Raw genomic sequence first — 24,812 nt, 5'->3', positions numbered from 1 at the left:
GGAGCTTTCTGGGTTCTGCTTTGTCCTGGCCGTTGTTGAGGTGGGAGGGGGTGAGGGTGAGGCCGCTCTGAAGCAGCCAACACACCGGAGGAGCCTGCAGAGGATCCCTAGAAGCTGCACACAGCCCAGCTCCTCTGATCCCTTGCAGCCACCATGGATGTCCTGCTGGTGAGGTGGGTTGAGAATACCTTGAACTTAAACAGCATCACAGGCTCTCCTGCTCCAAGGCTGAGGGCAGGACACTAGATTAGAATTGGAAATACCTGTGTGGACAAGAAGACTGTTAATAAGGACAAGTGACGTGAATTATTGGCTAACTGGATGTCAAGTATTGGGCTTAATACTTTATGTCAATTACTGAGTCACCACCACAGCTGCATGTGAGTAGGCACTACTTTTAAAATGTAATTGGGTTCATTTAAGTTTATTTTTTAACTGACACATGAAAATGATACATATTTTTGGGGTATCATGTGATGTCTTAGTACATGTATATACACTGAACATTGTTCGGTGCAGGGTAAGCATAACTATCTCCTTGTATGTTTAGCATTTCTGTTTGGCAAAAGCATTAACAGTCGTCTACCTTGTTAAAAAATTGCATATATGTACACACGCATATCCATACATACATTTTGATCTGTATAGCCACCCTTCTCTAAAATGGAACACCGGAACCCTATCTCCTATCTGGCTATAACTTAGTTCCTCTTAATGAACTGAAATTTCTCTCTCTCCCCACTATGCTTCGAGCCTCTGGCAACTACTATTCCACTCTTCAGTTCCATGAGATCATTTAAAAGCTTTTTAGATTGTACCTGTGAGTGAGACCATGCAGTGGTTGTGTTACGCTGCCTATGTTGTTTTACTAGGCTAAATGATCTCCATGTTGTGTGGACAGAATTTTATCCTTTTGGTTCACTCATTTTACTTATTTGGTAAAGATTTATTTGTTTTCATTAGAATGGCACACTTACAGAGAGAAGAAGAAAGAAAGATCTTCCATCCATTGGTTCACTCCCCAACGTCCGTAATGGCTGGAGCTGAGCTGATCCAAAGGCAGGAGCCAGGAGCTTCTTCCAGGTCTTCCACGTAGATGCAAAGTACTAAGGCACTGAGCCATCTTCTCGTGCATTCCTAGGCCATAAGCTGTGATCTGGACAGGAAGTGGAGCAGCCAAGGCATGAAACAGCAAACCATTTGAAATCTCAGCAGTTGTAAAGGGAGGATTTAGCCAATTGAGCCATGGTGCCGGGCCCTCCTATTGCTTTTAATTTTGATGAAATGCCCCTGAAACTTACTCTACTATTTTTATGTACTCAGTTGGGAAGTACTGAAGGTATTCATATCATATTGTGGTGTAGTCAATCTTCAAATCTCCATCTTGCTGAACTGGAACTCGGTATCCATAGCTAACAACTCCCGTTCCCTCCCTCCAGCCCTGGCACCTGCCCCACTGTCTGTCTCCATGGATTTGAGCACTCTGGTACCTCATCTAAGTGAAGTTCTGCCACATTTGCCTTTTGTTATCTGGCTTGTTTCACTGAGTGTGCCCTCGGGGCATGTCATGTGATCGCTTGTGTCAGAATTACTCTTTTCTGAGGCTGTAGGCCATGGGGTTAGATGACTGCTCATTTCCTATCGACTCTTTGCAATGCCTTGTCTTTCTGTTGTCAGGTTTATGGAAGAGTGTGCCGGACTGCAGGTGTGCTTTTCTCACCTGACTGCAGTTAACTCCCTTTTCCACCTGATGTGTCCATGGCTGTCTCTGAGCCTCACTGTTCTCACCTGGAGGACGGGCTTTTGCTGCTGGCAGTAACATTTAGTTTGGTCTGAGTCTTGAATTCAGTATTCCTTGTGGCTTATCTCTTATTCTCTGAGCACTCCCACAAAGCAGGTGCCAGTATCCCCATTTAAATAACCTGTGAGAAAGGGAAGGTGTTAGAGAAGTGGGAGATGCTGCTTCCAGCTGTGGGAGAGAGCCCTATAGCCTCTGTGTGCAAGAACTGGTGACCGAAGTCTGCTTGATAAAGGCAGCAATGATGTAGATCTGCCTGGCTCCCCAGTCCAGCAGGTCAGCCGCTGTTTTCTTTCCTTTTCCACAGATAATCTTTTTAGGTATCTTTCATCTGCTTTGTGCATTCATCTAATTGTATTAAATCTTGATTGGGTTCCCACCTCTGGACCTGGTACTGTTCTGGGCACTGCCCCAGCACAGCTTAGATTGAAGATTTAAACACACATGACAGAAATCCCTTAGAGCTTTATACTCTCGTAGATAGGTGCTGAAGAGGCAGGTAGGGTGTGAACATGAGAATGAAACAGAATGTCAGTAACCCAGAGAAGGATTTTCAGAGGGCACACAGCTGAGTGTGAGTAGAGGAAAGGCTCTGGGATGTGGGGTTTCAGCCCATGTCTGAATGCTGAGGAACCAGCCATGGGGAGAGGGGGGACTGGGAATAAGTGTGATGTGCCAGCAGGTGGTGGGCTGCACCAGGGGAAGCATGAGGGAAGAGCCAGCAGGGTTGGCATGTGTTAGAAACCAGAGACCTGTGCTGACTGAGACCTGAGTCCAGGTGTGATTGGAACCATATAAGTTGTATTTGGCAAAGAAGGGAAATATACTTAAAATTTCTTTCTTTCTGCCTGCCTTCATCCCTACCTTTTTCGCTACCTTCTCTCCTTCCTTTTTTTCCAGAGGCAGGGAGAAAGAGAGCAAGCAAGAGAGAAATAGATGCTTAAACTTTCTTTTGCCCTCTCTTCCTTCCTGCCTTCTCTGTTTCCTTCCTTCAAGGTGTGAGGAGAAGAGAACAAGCAAGAAGAGCATAACCCTTCTTTGGTGTACTCCTCAAATGTCCACGACAGCCTGGCTGCAGGGAACTGAAAACTGAATCCGGGTGTCCACAGTGGGTGGCAGGGACTCAGTCATGGAGGAATCCCTAGTGCTTCGCAGGATCTGCATCCATTTCAGAGTTGAAGCTGGTCTTTGAACCCAGAGCTTGCTGTGTGTCAGATGTGTTCTATCTGGCATCTCACTGAAGGTCAAGAGGAAGACGTAGAGTGCAGGGCACAGAGCAAGAGCAGAGAAAGTTTCAATTGAAGCTTTTGCCATTATCAGGGTGAGAAGAGGTAGTGCCTTGGGGTAGAGTGGTAGAGAAAACAAGGGTCTGCTTGGAGTGATTGTTTAAAAGATGTGAAGTGTGATGGCCTTCAGCAACAATGTCAAACTTAACAGGCAGAATTTGAGATACCCATATGTGTAAAGATGTGTGCAGTGAGTGAGGTTTGCATACAGAAGCATCAGCAAGTTTAGGACCTCTGCATTCTAACCTTGAGCTTTGGGCAAAGGCATGAAGGGCAATGGCTTCCTGTGTCTGTCTTCCAACAGAGAGCTTTTGGACCGCCTCAAAGAGGCTCAGAATAACGTGTGACTTCCTCTACTCACCCGGGGTATTTTCACAAAGCATTCTTTCCCACCAAGAATTTGGGACTGGCAGAGTGATGTTGACTTGAAGGGCCATATTTAACATATTGTTTTTTTCCTTATATGTTGTCTGTTTTTCTGTCACCTCTTCTTGGTAAGAAACTTTGAACTTGCCCGTCAGCTGGGTCTGCATGACTATGTGGGAGATGGAGAAGGGGGCCTTTGATGCCCTTTCCCGCTGTGTCTTTGGGCCCCTCTGAGCTGATCTCTCTAGTTTTCATTTGAGTCCATACTTGCTACCTCATGCTGGCTCCCTTTAAACTTCTAAGACTTTCTTATGAGTATCCATTTTTCAGTAGAGAAATTGATCTCACAGAGTTGAAGCCATTTAGTCCAGGACCCACAACAAGGTAGTAACTGATTCAGATTAAGAATCTGAAGATTCAGTCTCTTGTGCTCTAGCCAGCAGGCCAAAGTGACTTGGCCCTGGACCTCATACCTGGCTATTCTTAGTGATCTTGCCCTACACTGGGCCCATACCTAGAGGTTACAAATGAAATTCATGTAAAACCCACTCCTGAGGCATCCTCACAGACTTACTTCAAAGAGTTTTCAGTCTTAAGCTACCAGTTTAAAAAAAAATCAATTTAACATCCTGTCTTGAAAACAATGTTTTGTTTTTGCTCATTTGAGTTTCCTTTAAGATTTCTTTCATATTACCCATTCATCTAGTCCACAAACATTTATTGAGTTCTTACTGTATGCTAGTCATTGTGCTAGGTGCTGGGGATTGATTCAGAGATAATTTGGAGGCGTATGGAAGGGGAGTGGATAATTACAGCACAGTGAGATAAGTGCTATAATAGAGGGATATATAAAAAGCTAGAAATAGCACTCTGAATAACATCTCTGAACAAATTGCCTGCTTTTTTCCTTTTGGATTATTCCCTTATGTATATTGCCCAAAGTGGGATTACTGGGTCATTTAAAAGATGAAAACAATTTGGCACAAAAAAGATGTAATGACTTGCCTGGGGAATACAGCTCAATTTTCAACAGGGGAAACAAAATTGTTGACAACTCCAGATTTAGACTACTTCGCAAGAGGATCAGGCAGTTGTTAAACCAGCCCTGTGGACGGTGGCTTCTAGCGGGAGGGGCACTTATTCTGAACATGTCAGCCCAAGTGAAGAAACATGTGTTCTCATATCCAATCTCACAAATTAATCCTTCTCGGAGGAATCTAGCTGTGTACATATCATTGTTTCCATTATACAATGAAGGCACCTGTGCCCTTATTATAAAAGGAAGTGACTTGCTCAGAATTCCATAGTTAGCAAGTGGGGAATCTAGGATCAAGTGCAGTTTCTGATTCTACTATTCTCTCACATTTTCCCTGCCTTCTTGTGGGTATGTGGGATCCAGCTGGGCCCTGGAATTTGTTTAATGAACTGTATAGGCTCTTAGGTCATGATTTGTGAGATAAGTGTATACTGTCCTTCTGAAAAGGACTCAGGGGCCATCATTTCTGAGTCAGGCCTAGGTTCTGAAAGGTTATTTGCTTGGCCCTAGCTCCAAAGCACAGAATTCCAAGGGAAGCCAGCCACATTCCCGCTTTGAAACATTTGTTATTTTCCTTGTGTTTAATGGCATAAGACAAAACTTAAGGATCATCCACACTGAGGTAGCAGTAGTGTCTACGTTCTCCTGCCACAGATTCTCTGACTTTCCCCAAGAGCACCCTGTGTTTTCTTACCTTCATGGTTTAGTTCATGCAGTTCCTTTAGCCTGAGATGATCTCTCACTTCATTGGTAGAATTCATGTTCCTCCTATAAACTGCTGAAAGAAGGAGTACATGGTCGTCTGTCTCCACCTGCACCACCTGCACCACCTGCACCACCCTGCATCTGAAGTGCTTTCTCTGTCCTCTGTGATGCCCACTCACAGCACAGGTGTTTATGAGGCGGTAGGCAGTTTATGTAGGGTGCTTGTGAGGAGTGGATTTGGATTTGGATCCTAGCTCTGATATGTGAAGACTTCCAGTTAACCTCCTTGAACCCAAGTTTTCCCATCTGTGAAATGGATATAAGCCGTAGGCCCGTTTCATGATGTGATGTAAAGACTACTACTGTTCTCTGTGGTGCTTCTGTGTGCTTGCCCTGTCTTCTTTGGATTATGTTTCATCTTTCCTTCCAGATCTGAAGCTCTTTAAGGGTCTGGAGGGTACTGTATTTTTTCACACCTCTGGGTGTGTATCTGGGATATGTTTCCAGGGCTCTTTAAGGGAAAGGAGCTCCTCATGCAATCTAACTGGTGATGACAGTGCAGGCTGGTTTGCTGTCAAAGGCTCCAGTCACATGACACCAAGCACAGCCTGGATTCCCTCTGGGTGGATTTGTAGACATGCACAGTACCAGCTGCATAGGCCCCCAGCTCCTGCTTCTTGAAAGAAAGGAAAGAATATAGAGCTCCTCTCTTGTCCATCCTCAGATTTGGGAGTTGGGTGGTACTCTCTGCAGCTGGAGTAATGGTCCTGCTTGGAATGTGTGGTTTCCTCCCTGAATCTTCTGGGGATATCTTCTATGGGTGAGAATTCCAGATTTAGAGGGAAGGGTCAGGGAGATGTGGGACAACTCTGAGAGACAACTTGCTGAGATCCAGTTGCTCCTCTTCCTCCTCTTTGTCTTCTGTGGTTCAGGCCATAGAGAAGGGGTACTTTCAGAGGTAGCTGTTCTTCAGATTCCCTCACCATTACTATGCTGGTCAGAGAAGGGGTTCCTTTTTTTGGAGGGATAGCTCTGTAAGTTGTGTCATTTCTTAACAAGCAGCACCATGAATCTCATGAACCAAGAGCTTAGGCCTTGGGACACAAGGTTCCCCATGTTTGGGCTATAACATTCCTTTCCAGCCTCCTGTGTCACTGCATCCCTCTGGTCCTCTGTCACTGGCCTTAGCAGATTAGTCACTTTCCCTGAGAACACTGTGAACTCATCCTCTGCTGGGCTTTTGCACATCATGTTCCCAAACCTATTTTATTTGTCGTACATGGACATTCTCTTGGGTGTTCAGGCTTAGTTTAGAAGTCTCATCATTTGCAGAGAACTTCCAGACTCCAGAATATTGCATGGATTTGTGATTTTGCACTCTCTTCATTCTGTCTTATGTGTTTCTAGCATGTCTCCAGGGAGGCTGTGAGCTCTTTGAGAAATCTAGGCATGCCAGACTTAGCACCTACTCTGCTTGGTCCACATACTGTGTTATCAGAATCAGGAGATGCTAACTAAGCAAGCATCCGTTTTGTGCGCTTTTGAATGCAGAACACATGACATGGTATCAGTTAACAGTTATCCAGGGGGTTTCAGAAGCTCACACAAGGGAGACCTGTGACTTATCTGATCATGAGCCTAGTCATTTGAATTCTGATTTTGAATTGGCTTGGTGTCAGCTCAGCTCATTGCTAATCATTCTTGGACCTATTTCTCATATACCAGTGTCTTTCTGCTTAGTGCCAGGTCTCTAAGCTTTTTATTTCACATAAGAACGCAATAGTGAGCTGGGATCCAGAAAGGATTTACCTGCTTTTAATAGAAAGTTTTAAATGCAAGCATTTAAAAAAAAATCCTCATCCTCTGTAAAACATAAAAGTGGAAAAGTGTTTTTAGGGGCCAGTATTTTGGGTTTGTTAGGTTAATCTACCTATGTGATGCCAGCTCCCATATGAACACCAGTTCAAACCCCAGCTGCTCCATTTTCAGTCTAGCTCCCTGCTATTGCATCTGGTAAGGCATTGGAAGAGGCCCATATGCATGTACCCCTGCAACCACATAAGAGACTGGGAAGAAGCTCCTGGTTCCTAATTTCAGGCTGGTACAGCCCCTGCTATGGCAGCCATTTGGGGAGTGAACCAGTAGATGGAAGATCTCTTTATCTCTTTCTCTCCCTCTATAACTTTGCCTTCAAAATAAATAAAAATAACTTGTTTTTGTTTTGTTTAAGAAAATGTTTTTTGGTATATTTCTATTCCTAGTGGAATAACTATCTATGTTATAGTTGTAACTATGAACTAATAAAAGCTTGTGTCAGGGAATTTGATCTTGAAGACATGTGTTCAGATTATGGCTTTCCCGTTTACTCAGTGTGAAACTTTGGGCAGGTGTCTAGCAGTTGTCTGTTGTTTCCTCAGAGTGCAATTGAGAATTTTTCTTTTGGGTTGTTGGAAGTTTTATATGGAGTTTTGTTCATGAACTTGAGGTTTGATTAGTGTGTTTTTAGAGAACTGATTTGGAAGCTTTATAGCAACAATTCCAGAAAGTTTGGTTTTGAAAGAAAATACTTAAATATCTATATCTATATCTAGATATAGATATATGCCTATTTTTTAACAATGGAATGCATAAATTTAGAGGTCAAGGTATAGGTCAGTTTCTAATATACTTAGGGAACATATGTGAACTATACAACTCAGTTTTAGTTGAAATAAATTAGAAACATGAAATAATGAGCTTTGAAAATTTGTAGAAATGTTGGAAGGGTTGAGTGTGAATTAGTGCACTGTTGACAGGCTGAAAGCTGTATAGGCTAACTGTAGAATCACAGGAAATGATGTCATAAACCCTGTTGAACAGTTGGTCTTATTTATATTTTGCATATAGGAAAACTTGAGCTGTGAGAGTGATTAAACTCATTGATGTAAGTCCATTATCAAAGCCTTGGATGTTTGGCTGTACTTTTGATGGCTTCTACAAACTGTTTTCCATTTGTAGATGTGAAAATATCTGCCTTTACTTTGTTGGTTTTTTATGTTCTTCCTCCTGGATCAGACACTAGCTTGAGGTCAGTTAAAGTAGTGGACATGTGCAGTCATATTGTTGCATAACTTGGCTAATCAGTATCTTGACTTTTCAAGCGTCTGTTCATGATATGTTTCATTTTGAGCAGGTTTGAGGTATCAGTTTATTAACTATTAGTTCTTTTCCTTTTTTGGGAAGAGATTTGCAATTGCCTGTGGCACTTTTAAGGCATTTCATATTTTCTTTTAAAAAATACAGGAGGGAAATAAAATGCTTTGCTCTATTCCACCATCATCTGCAATTTATGAACATCCATGTGGATGAGGTGTCAGGAAACGGAGAACCATGGAGAGGCTTCAGGCTAAGTGCTGTTTCTCCTTTCAGTGTATCACGTCTTCCCATATCGAAAGTGAGGACACTCCTAGGTGATTTCTGAGAGTTCAAAATTCTGTATGTTTTCTGCTGTCAGCCAAAGCCATCAATTTCTGCAAGTTGTGTAATCCTGCAGTTGTTTCTTTGATACTTTTCAATCTTTAGATTTAATGTATTCAACAATGTATAATTTTTTAAAGGGAAGCTTTTATAGATATTTCTGAAATGTAAGGATGGGGGGATAAATGGATGTTAAAAAATAGAAAACAACCAATTAAATAGTATATAATATGTAATTCTCCTTGGAAACTTACCGCGAAATTGAGGAGCGCTATAACAACTGGTAATTTAAATTGCATTTGAACTCTGCTAATGGTTTGTTTGCATGGGAACTTCAATCATTCCACAGCCGTTTTTTAGCAAAGCTGCCTGTTCTCGTTGTGGAAAAGAAGACAAAAAATATTAAAAGAGAATTGACAATGGGAGAGGGAGGCCACTTTTATTTGTGCTCGGAAGCAACCTGGAGAGCCTGTGAGGTTGCCCTGGGGCCAAAGGTGGAAAGCTTTCCTTTTCCGTGAAGTTTAGACATCTGGGAAGTTAGATGGTCCCTGTTACTGTTGTGGAAATTGTTGTGCTGTATGAATCTCTGCATGAAGCAGCTTTGACTTTGAAGGGATCAGGAGTAAGGGGTTGTCTTTTGGTTTTCTGCGAGATTGCACTACTGACAGGTCTGATGTTGGCCTACTAACAGCTCATGCCACAACAAGCTCAAAGGTCATGCCTTCTCACCTGTTTCCCTGGAAATAGTGTTGATGACCCTGCAGAACAACAGCTCTCAGGCCTGCTCCTGATTTGGCTGACTCTTTTTGGTGTAACAAGGTGTAATTCCTTTCTAGGAATGTACAGGAGGGAGGGTTTTGAAGCAGATGCTCCGTGGCCTGGATTGATAAATGCTGTTTTTTCTCTAAAGTTGATTGTGTGATCCAGTGTGAGTTCCCCATCAGAGGGGGTAGTAACTGGATGTGTGAATCCAGCCCTACAGTGCCTGTCAGTAATGTATGCTTGAGGAGTGGCCACCTCTTTACATGGCTCCTAGGGTCTCTTCCTGCTATTTGGAAGAGTCTAGGCCCATCCCCACTTTGAGCTTATGCAGATATTTGAAGACTGAATCAGGTAATAAACATGAAACAGTAGTATGAATAGCAAGATAATAGTTAAAATCACAACAGTAAAAATGCAAATTTTTTCTTTGATATATGAATTTCTTCTGTATACACAAAGGAAAGGTTAATAATAGCCCTTGTTCCTGCAAGATTTCTCTACTCAATTGAATATTATGTTCTTTCTAGCAAAGGAGCACTAATACTGTAAGAAAGGGGTATGAATTTCCAATTTCTACTCCTATCTTCTCAGCTTTTAGACGTAAAACTAAAGGGCAAATGCAGTCACTTGGTCCTATAGTTGATAATTCACCTTTGTCCTCATCTTTCACTTAAAAAAAAAATTGATGCCTTTCAGATTTATCTGTTACTTTTTTCTTTCCCAAAATGCATCTGATATATCTCTCCCATCTCCTTTTTTAGAGTTAAATTTGTTTTCTCAGAACTGAGATAGGAACAATGAAACACCAGCATTCTCTTTTCCTATCCCGCTGAAACAAATTAATACAATGAAAATAGTAGGGATTGCCTGGGGATATAGGGACACAGGGGTAGACCATTAGGGTTATGGATGCTGGGCCTGGCACTGTGCCAGGAAAAGCCTAATCAGAGATGCCATCAACCTGGGAAGTTCAGAACTAGCATGACTCTCAACATTCACGAGCTTCTCCTTTTTCTTTAGGCGGGAACGTTTGATTTTTAGAAACAGAACTGAAGACAGAACTCCATCAACAGATTCACTGTTTCACCCAGCGCTTGTCTTGGGAAGATCCTGCTGCTTCTCTGGTGAGTCCTACACATACCAAAAAACCCAGCTTTTTCTTTCAGCATCAGTGTGCATACTATAATGAGCTTGAAAAAAAATTCAGTGGCTTTTCCACTTCACGTGTGAATAAAAGTGACTAGGATTTGCAGCTACAGAAGATGGAAATAATAATTTTTTGGACTTGATTTAATTGGGAGTGGGGAGAGTATAATGATACTAATAAAATATATGGCAAGGCAAAAATCAGGACTCGGCTCTTGGAAGGTGGCTTGCAAAGATACTGGAGGAAAATTTGGACAAATGATGACTTCAGATTGCCAATAATTGCATTGCTACCTTTTTTCTCCTTGGGTATGGAGCGAGTGTTCTTAAAATTCAACTTCTGAAATGGACATGTCAGTGGAAGGTGTTGGGAAGCACATTTGTGCTTTTTATTTTATGATCTTATTCTGTTTCTCCCACTTCTTGAGGTTGGGGAGACTAAATTTGCTCAGGCAAAGTACGTGCATCTTTGCCTTAAAGGATTCACCTGCACTGTAGTGAGCATGAGTTCTGTTGTGCACTTGAACATGGAAGGGGTAGCCAGGCAAGGTAACTTTTCCTTTGGGTTTGGGACAGTTTTGTATGTACTGGTAGAACAGAGCATCTTGTAAAAAAATAGCAGTGGTCTAAAGAATCAGTAGTATAACATATACCTGGCTGTGGTGAGATTTGAAGCAAGTAGTTCAGGAATTTTGCATCAGGCTTTCAATTAGGATTCTGGATCTATGATCATCACCTGAGGGCCAGTCCCTTTATGCTTCAAGCATTGGTTTCATACTGACTTAGTAATATGTCCTGCTGTGTTCATTGTGTAGTTTTCCAAAGCAGAGCAGATGCTGATGTGATAGAGAAAACCCAACTTCTTTTAAAAGTGTGACTGAGTTTATATATACGTTTTATTACTCTGTGTTTTATTAGCATCCAGGTAAATTTCTGTGTGCCTGTTGCTCTGTACAGTATCAATGGCTGGAAATTGCTACTTTGACTTTTGAACAGTTTAGCCTGTTAAAATGGCAGGTGTCAAGCTGAATACTTCTCTTCCACCCCTCCGCGTCATAACAAAACACAAGTGTGAATCTTTGCAATCTACTCTGCTTCCTAAGTTTGTTCAATCTACTCTGCTTCCTTCATGATGAACATGAAGGCTCAAATGTAGATTTGTTTGTTTTTTTTTTAATTTATTTTATTTGGGATTCCCCCTCAAACTCCCACCCCTCTGACAGATTTTCCCCATGTTGCTATAATACTGTAGTCCTTCATAAGGAGTCATAATTCCATCAGTTTCTTATTTAAGTGTGCCCTGACACTGCTGGTACAGTGTCAGACAGTCCGGCATCCCACTGTTTACACATTTCCAGCAGTTTCATTGGGAGTCCATCTTTTGTCAAACTTGGATTAGAAAATGAAAATCAAGTGGTTAATGACAAAATGAGTGAAATTGCCTTCAAGGGAACAGGCTGTAAGAGATGCACAAGTTTTTGTTGTCCATCAACTAGTTAAGAGCCATAAGTGGTTTTTGTCTTTAGAGATGCTGATGCAGCCTTAGACTTCAGTGTGGAATGTGGTGTCTTGAGCAAAATGAGTGGGTGATCTCAAAAACAAAAAGGGTTAGTGGGAAGGGGGGCCAGTGATCTCAAAAACAAAAAGAGTTAGTGGGGAGGGGGCCTTCAGGCTCACCTTTACAGGACTGCAGCTCTGTTTCCTTGCTCGCTTCTTGCTTTGCTGTTTTTGTGTGCTGGCTTCATTCTCAGGAATCATGGTATGGTTGCTCTCTGCAGCCCAGGCTATGTATCCCCCTCCCCCCCACTTTTTTTTTTAAGTTTTATTTATTTTTATTGGAAAGTCAGATATACAGAGCAGAGACAGAGAGGAAGATCTTCTGTCCACTGATTCACTCCCCAAGTGGCCACAATGGCCAGAGCTGAGCTGAGCTGAGGCCAGGACCCAGGAGCCTGCTCTGGGTCTCCCATGCAGGTGCAGGGTCTCAAGGCGTTGGGTTGTCCTTGACTGCTTTACCAGGTGACAGGCAGGGAGCTGGATGGGAAACAGGACTGCTGGGATTAGAACCGGTGCCCATATGGGATCCTGGTGTGTTCAAGGCAAGGACTTTAGCCACTAGACTGCGTTTGACCCTTCTTGCTTTTTTTTTTTTATATAGTCACAAAGGATTGGGCCCTGGGTATTCCTCATCAGTCACTGAGGCTGGGAGAATAGGACTAGAGTATTCATGAATCAGGTTTCTTCTTGAGCTGAATTTCAAGATGGTCCCACTCATATCTCATAGCAGCCATGTTATAGAGAAGACATGATCCCTTTTAAAATAATTTTTGGAAATTGTTAGGTTAGGAGAAAGGACTAGGTGTTATGTGGGCAGCCATAGAAATTCTTCAAATCCATTAATCTCCCTGCCCCCACCAGTCACACCTGGAGGTGTCAGGATTTACTTGCTTCATCTTCCTAAAGGAACATTAGCTACCTGAATTCTATAGCAGGATGCTAATGGGACCAGGAATTATGTTATCTTAGAAACTGTGACAGGAATAACACTATGGAGAAGGCATGATACTGGGGCATATGTGATCATGGCTTTCAACAGCATAAGGCCCGAGGGTAGGAGCTGGCAAAGCTGTACAAAGTGACTTGGGCTGCCAACATCCCATACTGGAGGGCCTGGGTTTGATTCCTCCCTCTGTTTCCAACTCCAGCCTCCTGTTAATATGCATCTTAGAAAACAGGAGGTGATGGCTCATGTACTTGGTTCCCTGCCCCTCCTATGGGAGATCTGAATTAAGTCCTTGGCTTTTGGCTTCAGGCTGGCCCCCTGGCCTGTTATGGATATTTGCAGGGAGTGAACCAGCAGATGCAGGACCTCTCTGTGTCTATGTGTCTGTACCTGCCTCTCAGTTGTTCAGATGGAATGAAAATAAATATTACCTTGTGAAAGAATATAAAACCCAATTCAAAGAGAGATTGTACTACTTATTCATGTTCTCAGAGTTTAGTGGGTTTCCTGGCATACAGTTTGTGTTCTTTGTATTTTTATGTTTAGAATGGATAGCTTGTAAGGCTGAGAATGTTCTTTTCCTTGAGTGTGTTTTGTCAAGCAGTGGCACTCTTTTGTTGGAGACCTAGTTTCAGGAACTGTAGGCTGGGCAACTCTGATTTATGAGTGTGAAGCTAATGACTAGATAGAAAGTGACTTCGGGGAGAAGAGGTTTGTGAATGCACGAAGAGACCATGAGTATGGTGGGATAGAGGTAACCAAAGGCCTGCTAAGTATTTGACGTACAGCCCTAGGAGAAACAATATCGCTACCCTCGTTTTCCTGATCTGAGAATTAGAAACACTAACCATTGCTGTTTCTACTTCTTATGTTTGTTTAGAGCACATGTGCTGTGTTTTATAGATGTATGGTTGATTTGTATGCTATAATAGGTGGTCCATGCATGATAGCTGCTTATAGTTTGTTTCCTTTTTAAAGATTTATTTTGAGGTCCTAGTGGCTAAAGTCCTCACCTTGTATGTGCCGGGATCCCATATGGACACAAGTTCGTGTCCCGGCTACTGTATTTCCCATCAAGCTCCCTGCTTGTAGACTGGGAAACAGTCAAGGGTAGCCCAAAGTCTCGGGACCCTGTACCCACATGGGAGATCCAGAAGAAGCTCCTGATTCATGGCTTCAGATTGGCTTAGCTCTGGCCGTTGTGGACAATGGGGAATAAACAATCAAATGGAAGATCTTTCTTTCTGTCTCTCCTTCTCTGAATCTCACTTTCCATTAAAAAAAATAAATTATTAAAATTTATTTTGAATGTGAAGAAAAATATGATAATATGTTCCATCCCTGGTCCTGGTACATAGTACGTACTCAGTGTATGAACTTCCTGCAGTTTTATTTTCCCAGGACTGGTAGGGTTAGGGTTAGCACCGGTCCTCAGTGCTAGAAAGGAGCTAGATCTAGAATCCTGTTTAATAATAACAGTTATAGAATTGTGTATGGTTATTTTATTTTTAAAAGTTTTTTTAAAGATCTGTTTTTATTGGAAAGTCAGATATACAGAGAGGAGGAGAGACAGACAGGAAGATCTTCCGTCCACTGATTCACTCCGGAAATGGCCGCAACGGCTGACGCTGAGCCTCTTCCAGGTCTCCCATGCCGGTACAGATCCTAAAGCTTTGGGTCTTTTTTGACTGCTTTCCCAGGCCACAAGCAGGGAGCTGGCTGAATAGTGGTGCTGCTGGGATTAGAACTGCCGCCCATACGGGATCCCGGTGCATGTGAGGTGAGGACTTTAGCTGCTATGCTATGGTGTTGGGCCCCATGTATGGTTATTTTCACACTCACTTTGCAGCAGGAGGTGGATGGAGATCTATTTGCAGACCTTCGAAGCTCAATGCTTGAGAGCTCCCATAAAAGCTGTGGTCTGGGCTGTTTAGCTCTTGCTTTGTTTGATTAGATAATCACACCTTCTGCTCCAGGCATGACTGGCCCAGTGGGAGCCAGGAAGGAAATTATTTTCCTCTGTTGATACCGGTGTACTATTGTTGACTGTAGCCAAGGGCTTTCAGTTTTAGTATTTCCTTTTTGGACCTCAGAAGTATTGGGTATTAGTCTGTGCCGGAAGCAAAGCGTCGGCCACTTCCGTCTGAGCTGAATGTCTTAGCTCTCAGCAGTTACTCAGCAGTTACTCAGTCAGGTTGTTTCTGGGCTTGTGTGACCATCTGCTAGCTTTTCTTGCTTCTCTGTTATTTGCCTTAATGACTATGAGAGGGTTTGCTGGGTCTGAACAGGGACCAATGTGACCCTTCAGGACTCTGTGGCTCTTCATTTTCCCCATTGGTATCTTGTAGAGTGTATGTCTACTATCTTGATAGTAAAAGGCAGAACTCCCTTCTCTGTTGTTTCCTTCAGCCTAATTCCACATTCTTCTCTCTCTTGGCGATGTGCTCAGCAGAGAGCTACCACTGCCACGGCTTGAGCATGACCCAGGGAGGACAGAGGAATCCTGGGTCCTTTGAGACCTGGTAATCCTACACCACAACGCCTCTGATGGCTGAATGGACATACTACTTTTTAGATTGCTGCTGAGTGTCTCACCTAGCTCATAAGTATTGTGCTTTTTTCTCCCTCCATGATTCCTGTGTTTGGAGGTCAGTGTACCTCAGGATATTTAAGGTGCCATAGGAACTTGAGGCCAATACCTGATCTCAAGAAATTTGTACTTCTGACCCTGAGAAACTGGGAGGAGAGAAAGGCACACTTACAAGAGAGAAATACATAGTAGAGAATATTGTTTACACTGCAATTTTATTAATCATCAGATGTGTATCAGGTTTCATACTAGGTACTTGGGAAATAAAAGTAAATAAATTGCAATCTCAGTTGTCAGGGGGCACCTGTAATGGATCAGAAGGGTGGAAAGGGCACGTCTCAGAAAGTTTCGATGAGAAGAGTATTTAATCTGAGAACTTGTCAATGGACCATGGGGCAACCCTAGTTGATTTGGCACACTGTGGCTCCACAGATATAGTTGTCTTTAACTCATTTTCTACCAATGAGCTGTTACAGAAGGTATCATGTTGATTTTGTGGTACACTGCCTCTATGATTGTTTGACCATAGTCATCCTTTGTATGGCCAATGCCTACTTGAGTATATATCACCAAACTGGAAACATTGTTGTATTCTTGGGGACAACAAAAGTTTGTTAGATTGACTCTCCGTGATCTACTTTCTAGGCTTCATGAAAAATGGTGAAATTAGTAGGAGCCGTTAAAGATCTAGGACTGAACAGTGACAGTTCTAACACTGTGTTAGTTATCTCCCGACATATAACAAATTTCCTCAAACTTAGCACCTTATAGCAAGACACATTTTTTTTAATCTCACATTTTTTGCAGGTAAGAAAATTGGGGACAACTTAAATGTGTGTTTCAATTCTTTGGGGAGGTTGTATTCCTTGTTGCTGGATCTGCAGTTTCATCTGAATGCTCTTCTGAGGAAGATCTACCAAGTCCACTCTCATGGTTGTTCACAGGATTTGGTTGAGCCAAGAGTTTCATTTCCTTATCCTGTGGGATTCTACAAAAGGCAGCTCATATGGTAGCTGTAAAAGATGAAAAAAGAGTTCCCAGGATACAAGCCACAGTAGTTTTATAACATAATGCTGGAAGTGACCCAGTATAGACCCTGCCTCATTCTCTTGGGTATAAGTGAATCACCATGTCCAGGCTGCATTCAAGGGAGTGGTTGCACAGAGGTGGAATTATAGGCGTCCGTCCTCTGGGGTGCCTACTGTAGACAACCCAGGTTGCCATGGACTGTGCTAATGTGGGAGTGGAGGTGCCTGCAGTAAAGGAATAAACTCTGCCCACTTCTGTGAACCATTTTGGGAGGAAACCACTTGAAAATCTAAATAGCAGCATTGATACAGAATGTCAAATTGGTATGATGTGTTCCACTTTCCCCTCCTCAATAGTGAGAGGAGCTACTTTGGTAGGAATGTGTAAAGACCCTGGAACCTAGAGGAGGGTGGGCTCTTCTGGAACCACTGAGCTAGTGGGAAGCCAGGGGAGGACCCTGAAACCACATTTCTCCATGTTTCCCCATCTGCCTGGCTACAACTACTCCAAACTGAGTCCTCATGACTGGAAGGCATGTTTTCTTTCTGATCTCAACCTCTCTTCTGTCCCAGAAACAGATGAGGCAAACTAGGTCAGAATTTGGAGTCTTGAGGTTTTCTCCTTAGTTCAGCTTCAGGGATCCACCTCTCATGTTGGGTCATGCTGTGCCTTGAAAACTTGCCTGGATCTGTATTATTTGACTCAGACAGAGTCACTCTGCAGTTCAGACTAGCATTTGCATTAGGAACAGAGAGCTGATACACGACTTTGCTGTGAGGCTGACAGGATCAAACAGGAAACCACAGCCAGTGCCTTCTGTCTGGCAGGAAGTTTCTTTTCCAAAGCATCTATCTCTTCCTTCCCACAAAATATCCTTTTTATGAAAACAAACTTGGCAGTTCATTTTATAGAAGATGAGAGGTTCCTGTGGAGTCCACCATCACATTCCTAAAACATTAATGGAAACAAGAAACTTAAGATCATGGTCAAACTTGTGACTACCCCTGACAGCAAGATGAGGAAGTCATGGGCTGGGCTTGGTCACTGAGGATGTCAGTGACCAGAATACTAATTCTGTTTCAGTTTCCCTTTTAGCTCTCAATATCAGTTATTTCATTTTTATTGAAGGTGTGAGAACGGAATAGAGTTTTCATTGGAAGAAGACAGCATGATCAAGTAGAATTTGAAGTGGGAGAACTATCATGTATTACCTACTTAAACTTATTTAAGCTAGTTAATTGTTATTAAACCATACTTCCAGCTCTGAAAAAAATGTTCAAATAGTGCCTATGGTGCCATGGAGTATTTTGTGCTCATAAAGCAATATATATATATTATATATATATATGTATCTATATCTATTTATCTGTCTATCTATCTACAGAGAACCTATGAAGTGAAATATTCACTGAGTAGCTGGTACACATTAAGTCTTATTTTGATTGCATTAATAGTCTACAATGCTGTTATAAATTACGCACAGTTTCTTGATTTCTTAGGCCATTGTCTCAATATTCTCAATTTTTTCTGTTTCTTTGGTTTGGGTGAAACCTGAAACATTTGCATGTCAGTCGCTCCAGATTTTATGCTTTCCTGACAAACTATAAGGTTTAATGTTTATTATTTTTCAACAGTTCCCAGAACATAAATTCAGACACCATAATAGGCTCATGGCTTCTGATATTTGAAAATGTAGTTGCTCCGGGATCAAGCATTTGTGGCTCAGTGGGTTAAGATTCTGCCTGTGATACTGGCAGCTCATACGGTTGCCCATGCTAGTCCTGGCTACTTCTCTTCGCTTTTTCCTTCTCCTTCTCCTCTTCCTCCTCCCCCTCCATGCTCCTCTCTCTCCTTCCCCTCCTCCTTTTCCTCCTTCTTATTTTTAAGAAAAGATTTATTTATTTTGTTCTTTATTGGAAAGTCAGATATACAGAGAGGAGAGACAGAAAGTACTTCCCAACTGCTGTTTACTCCTCAGGTGGCCGCAACATCATCAAGCTGATCCAAAGCCAGGATCCAGGAGCATCCTCCAGCTTTTCCACATGAGTGCAGCATCCCAAGACTTTGGGGCATCCTCTACTGCTTTCCTAGGCCATAAGCAGACTGCTGGGTGAGTAGTGGAGTAGCTGGGATTAGAACCTGTGCCCATATGGGATCTTGGCGCATGCAAGGCAAGGATTTAGCCAGAAGGCTATTGCACTGGCCTATTTCTCTGCTGATCCAGCTCCCTGCTAATGCTCCAGGGAAAACAATGGAAAATGTCCCAGGGGCTTGTCCCTGCCTGCTACCCATGTGGGATACTTGGATGGGATTCTAGGCTCCTGACTTCTGTCTGGCCCAACTCCACACTCTGCTTTCCAGTCACCAAATCTGTCTGTCTGTTTGTCTGTCTATCTATGTTGATAAAAACATATTCATAAACTATACATCTTAGGAAGATCTTCAAAGTGAGTGTTAGGTTTCATGGAAAACTGTGCAGTGTGGGTCCAGGCTTCACTCTGGTGCCTGGGTCATCTCTGCATTGGTGAATGAAATTTCCTATGGATCCTGCCCAGCCCTGAGCCTCCTTGGTTCTCCTTTTGACTTTATTGGGATGAGATCACCTCCCTGGCTTCAATGGCAACTGGCTTGACTTGTATCAGTTGTTAAAATGATCTAATATTTTCCTTTTAAATCTGAGACCCTGGCTGATTTTATGATTAAGCTAGTGATTTATTTATACAATGGCATTAGATGGCTGCAGCCACTCTATGATGTAATCTAAGAATGACATGAAAACAAAATAGGCTTTTACATAATGAAAGTCTTCCTGTAATACAGATTGTAGTGAAGCATATTTTTTCCTTTTGAGAACAGAGATGTATTCTTTACTTTTTCTTCTACCCCTTACTTCTTACTTACCTTCCTTTCTCATTTTGTATTTCAGTGCTTTACACTAAAATTTTTAAACATTGGCATTTAAAACTCCATAGGGCTAAGTATTTGCAATAGTAGTTGAGTTTTTGCTTGGTAGGCCCGCATCTCATACATCAGAATGCCTGATTTCAAGTTCTGACTGTGCTTCACATTCCAGCTTCTTGGTAGTAGGTGATGGGTCCTTGCCACTTACTTGGGAGATCCAGACTGAGTTTCTGACTCCTGGATTCTACCTAGCCCAACTTCAGGTGTTGCAGGCATTTGGACAGTGAAATAGCATATGGTTATCTCTGTACTTTTCTGTCTGTATTGCAAATAAATGAATAAATAAAAGGAAAACAAAACAAACTAGGAACTCCACAGAGTCTATGGATTACTCTGACCTTGTTGTCTTCATCTCTCCTCCCCATGCCTCCCAGCACTGCCTTCCAGGGTCTCACTTGTTGTAGTAGCTGCTGCTCTGCTCAGAAGTGTGCAGCTTCTGCCACCACTAGCAGTACCCATCACTGTACATACGCTGCTGCATCTCCATGGGAGTGCATCCCAGTGCTGAATTTTATTCCGCTAAAGCTAGATATGCCACCCTGGTTGCATGTGTGTGTGTGTGTGTGAGGGGTGGAGGAAAGAGAGGTGCAATGAATCTCTCTGTATACCAACTCCAACATAACTATTCCTCTTAGCCTTATGCAAAGTTCTAATGCTTATTGGAAGCCATTTGTCTGTACTTCCCATAGAATGGCATAGCAAGCTCCAACTCCAAGGAATATGTACAGATTATCAGAGCACGGGGGATGTTAAGAAATGGAAACTTTGTCATTCCAGGCTTGCTCTTAACACTGAGACATGGGCAGGTCAGTATCTATCCTTGAGTGGTTTGGATTTCATTGCACATGGCTAACTGGCTTATTGGTACGGTGTTGAGAAGGATTCTGACTTGGCTTGCTTAGTCCAGGACTACATATCAGTATCTGTTGTGGTTGTCGACACAGTGGTGAGAGTGCAGGCACAGAGGAGGCTTCTTGCTTATTTGAGGTCTAGATGATTTTGAGATCTCCTTTTCTTCTATCTCCTGAGATATTTTGATTTCCTTGATTTAAGTGTCCTACCCAAAGTCACTCAGTGAGTTAGAGTCTTAACATGCAAGACTCAGGGTTCTGAAGACAGCTAAAAGCTTTATGTGCTGACTTCACATTCATCTATGCAGGCTGGCTGTTGGTATAGAGAAACAAGGGTAAACAGGACTGTAAAGCTCATGACCTGTTACAGGCACGAGTTCCCCCAAATCTGTTTGACTTTGAGGTATGGGTAGGGTATGGGAATGACTTTCTTCTATCCATTTTCTTTCTAGGGCATTACAGTGTGCACCCTATTGTAATTTAGGTCAAATATGGCAGTATAGGTCAATATTAGAAAGACAAATGACTTTCCAGGTTTTTCACTGGATCAACCTTACCCCATGACTCCTTCAGATCCCTAGTACCTCTCCTCACCCTAGAAATGCCATAATGAAAACAGCCACATTGCTTGACTAATGCAATGTGGATAAGCAATGCTGTGGTCTAGAGGGAAAGGAATAGAGGGAGAGAAGAAGAAAGTAGTTTGGGCTAGAAATTTGAGCTATGGAGGGATGAGGATAAGACTGTACTCAGCTATTAAGAAAAACGAAATGCAATTCTTTGTGGACAAATGGGCCCGACTGGAATCCATCATGCTAAGAGAAATGAACCAATCCCAAAAGGTTAAATACCACATGTTTGCCTTAATCTGAGATAAAAAGAGAACAACTTGGAAAATAGTACCTGTATATTGTAATATTAGTGCAATCTCTTATAACCTGTATCCAATGCAATAAGATAAGGCGATATAATCTATAAACCAACAATTAATGTCAGAATACTTAAGATCTACATCGAAAATCTGTAAAACCTACTATACCCTCAATACGCTATGTTAACCTGTAATGGGGGGGAGTGCAGGGAAATCTTTCAGGACCAAAAAAAGAGTGAGAAAAAAGTACAATATAGCCTATCAAGATCAAATCTGGTAATTCATAGATAACAGACTCAAAGTGGCACTAAACAACAATAAAACTACTATACCAATGCATGAGGGGGGAATCGGGTGCGATCCTGACAACCTCTTAACAGGAGGTCATGTGCGTGGAGCAGGGGAGCACTCCAGGGTGGAGCAGGTGGTAAGCAGAAAGCCTGGATCCCAACCATGAAGACTCCCAGACCTTCACCACAAACTATTAATACGAGCAACAAGGACTATATCCCAACTGCCAAGGAGGCCACAGGGAATTGGATGCCCTCGGAGGCCGAGTACTCTGAGGTCACCCACCCCCAACCGGAGCTTCCACAGGGGATGGAAGAAGTCCAAACACTACAGTGCAGAAACCAACGTCATCGGAAAGACAACCAGAAGCCCTGAGTGGTCTGCAGAAACAGAAGAACAATAAACGTCCTTCCGGACCAGGGAGGAGAGCTTTCTCTGGTCCGAGACTGGCTCCACCTCTGGACCCCCCCTCCCTCGCAGTGACCATCGGGATCGCTTCGAAAACCCCTCACAGCAAACAAACAATCATACAAACTAAAAAAAAAAAAAAAAAAAAACCTAAAATAAATAAACAACAGAAAGTAGAACTTGAAATCTGACAGGAAACAGCTGGCATGGATTGGCTCATGCCTCGCTGGGTGGGTCACAAAGATTAGTTTTACTCCTCACCATGGTGCTGAGGATTTTCCTGCACACCCCCCCCAAAAAAAAAAAAAAATGTTCTGCACCTAAAATGTTGACATATATCTTGTTAGAGTTACAAGCCAGTCTGGATTATCCTAAAATCTGCCAAGATCAGCAAAATTTTACTTCAACACAACAACTGGCTAAATACTAAGATGAAATGGACACGAAACAGCTGAATGGTGCCTTATGGCCATTTTAAGGTATAGAGCAGCCGGTCCTGTATATGAACTAAATTGAAATGTCAATGAGCTAATCATAGGTTGTGGCTAGGACTTGTTTTCCTTTTTTTTTTTTTTTTTTTTTTTTTTTTTTTCTTTTTAATACACTGGTTACTCAAAACCATGTCAATTCCATAACATTGCAAATTGCTGTTGATGTTATATTGGGACTCTTAATTGACTGTGATGATATTCTGCCAGCTCAAACTTCAGACCAGAAAAGGTCTCCCCAAGAAACTGTTCAACCAATCTGGACAATAAGTAGCTGGACTCTATGCTTGGTATATGTTTGCAATGAAAGAATCTTGATTGAATTTGAACTGTAATACTGCATCAAGGTGGAGGAATCCACCGGGGGGAGGGGAGGGGGAGGGAGGGGGGGATTCCCAGAGCCTATGAAACTGTCACATAATGCAAAATAATTAACAATAAAAAAAAAAAAAAAAAAAAAAAGACTGTATGTGATTTGTGTGGGAGAGCTGAAAGGGGGCTGGAGGAGGGGGGGAGGGAGTGTAGCAGTGTTCTGTGGGACTGTGGTGGGGAAAGCACACAAACTCACTCTTGTGACCTTGGAATAGCATTGAGAGTTGTGGGTGGCAGCAACAGATAGTGTGGAGAATATTCTAACATAAAAAATAACTCTCAGCTTGTATATGCGTGTAGTGGGTCAGAGTTCTCTGCTACTGCAGATACTTAGGGGCAAGTATTTAGGAAAGGGAGTGGCAAGTTAGAGATGTTGAACATCCTTCCTATTTTGAGAGTCTAGAATTTTCTGAAGATACGCTTTTGTATATATTTCATTAATTTACATTCCTAAATAAGGACTTTATGAAGTCAAGCGATTTTTCCCTTTCTCTGTGGTCTTGGCACACATAAATGCTGACTTATCATGGGCAATCTTTTGCTTCACTTAGCATTATTGATGAAGGAAAGACAGAAGACTGAGGATGTCATAGTACTTTTTTTGTACTGATTATGTTTTTTTTTCAGGATGGTATCTTTTTTTTTCAAGATAGTTCCAGAGAATTCGGATTTTGAGACAGCCTCGAAGCCTTTCCCACTACCAATGATTTGCTCTTTCTGTCCTAACTGTATGTTTTGTTTATATGTTCAGTAGAGCATTCTTTTTTATTTTAAAATTTTTTATGATACAGTTCTGTAGGCTCATGAATAGTCCCTCCTACCCTTGCCATTCTCTCCTACTTCCCCACCTGACAATGTAGGTATGGACAATGGTAGGAAGTCCAGCATCCTATTATCAAGATGTATTTAACAGTTTCACTGGGAGTCCATCTTGGATTCAGGAGTAGAGATGCATACTATAATGTATCTTCATTTCCTGCTATGCTAGTCTCCATTGTTTACCTATGTATAATATATTCAGCTTATATTTTGCATGAATGTTGCCTTATATCAGAGAGAACACAGTATAGCATCCCTACAGGTTTGCTCTGCCTTTTAAGCAATTTCTTCACAGACTGACTTCTCTGCTGGACTGCAGAAGTCTCTTAAGTTCAGATATCCTGTTTTATACCATTAATGCTCACATATTCCTACTGTATTGGTATGCAGACAGTAATGATGATGACTCATTAATTTCTTAATCCATTGGGCACCCACTATGTGCTCGATATTATTCTAGATGCTTGGGCAGAAATCAACCATCAGTGAAATCAGGCAAACTAACAAATAAATACACATATTTTTAGGTTGTGATCTGTACTAAGATTTTTAAAAAGTAGGCTAAGGGCACCAATTTTGGAAGGACACTTTCAGCCTCATGGGTACAAAGTCATGCTGATGAAAGTATGCATGAACAGTGGCCTGAATGAAGTGAGGGAGGAGGCAAGCCCAAGCTATGGGGCTGCTGAGTGGGAGGAAGAAGGCTTTGACTGAGGGAAAGAAGTTGCAAAGAAACATCCTTAGCAATTGCTAAGAAATAGGAAAATAGAAATAGGAATATGCCAGTGTGGCTGGAATTCCTAGGGTAGGAGAAGTCATGCGTGCTCAAGAAAAATGGTTGCAGCAACAAGTATTTGTTAACCACACATTGAAGATGCCTGAGGAAAGAAATTGCTTTATTGATGTGAAGAACCCACAGAAGTGTAAAAAAAAAAAATGACAATGTATTTCTGCTTTTCACTTTTAAGGTGTAGGTGTTGTTGGTCGGGAACAGAGGCTGGAACTCCTGGTAGTACAGACTTAGTCTGGGAGCAGGGTGGGTCTTGATTCTCTCCTCCTGTAGCTCTTTAGAGC

At 42.2% G+C, this 24,812-nt stretch overlaps 1 protein-coding gene across 4 annotated transcripts in view; it reads left to right on the top strand.

The window, feature by feature from the left end:
* The window catches only part of LPP (LIM domain containing preferred translocation partner in lipoma), a 702,694-nt gene that overhangs the window by 55,980 nt on the left and 621,902 nt on the right, over positions 1-24,812 (top strand). For all 4 annotated transcript variants that reach the window (XM_004577779.3, XM_058662126.1, XM_058662123.1 and 1 more), the window contains exon 2: positions 10,430-10,533. The gene's annotated coding sequence lies outside the window, so the exon portion shown is untranslated. The remainder of the gene's footprint in view (positions 1-10,429; positions 10,534-24,812) is intronic.

The sequence above is a fragment of the Ochotona princeps genome, chromosome 3 (genome assembly GCF_030435755.1).
Source record: "Ochotona princeps isolate mOchPri1 chromosome 3, mOchPri1.hap1, whole genome shotgun sequence".
Lineage (NCBI taxonomy): Eukaryota > Metazoa > Chordata > Mammalia > Lagomorpha > Ochotonidae > Ochotona > Ochotona princeps.
Note: the sequence above shows the minus strand (reverse complement) of the source record. Positions and strands in the feature narration are given on the sequence as shown.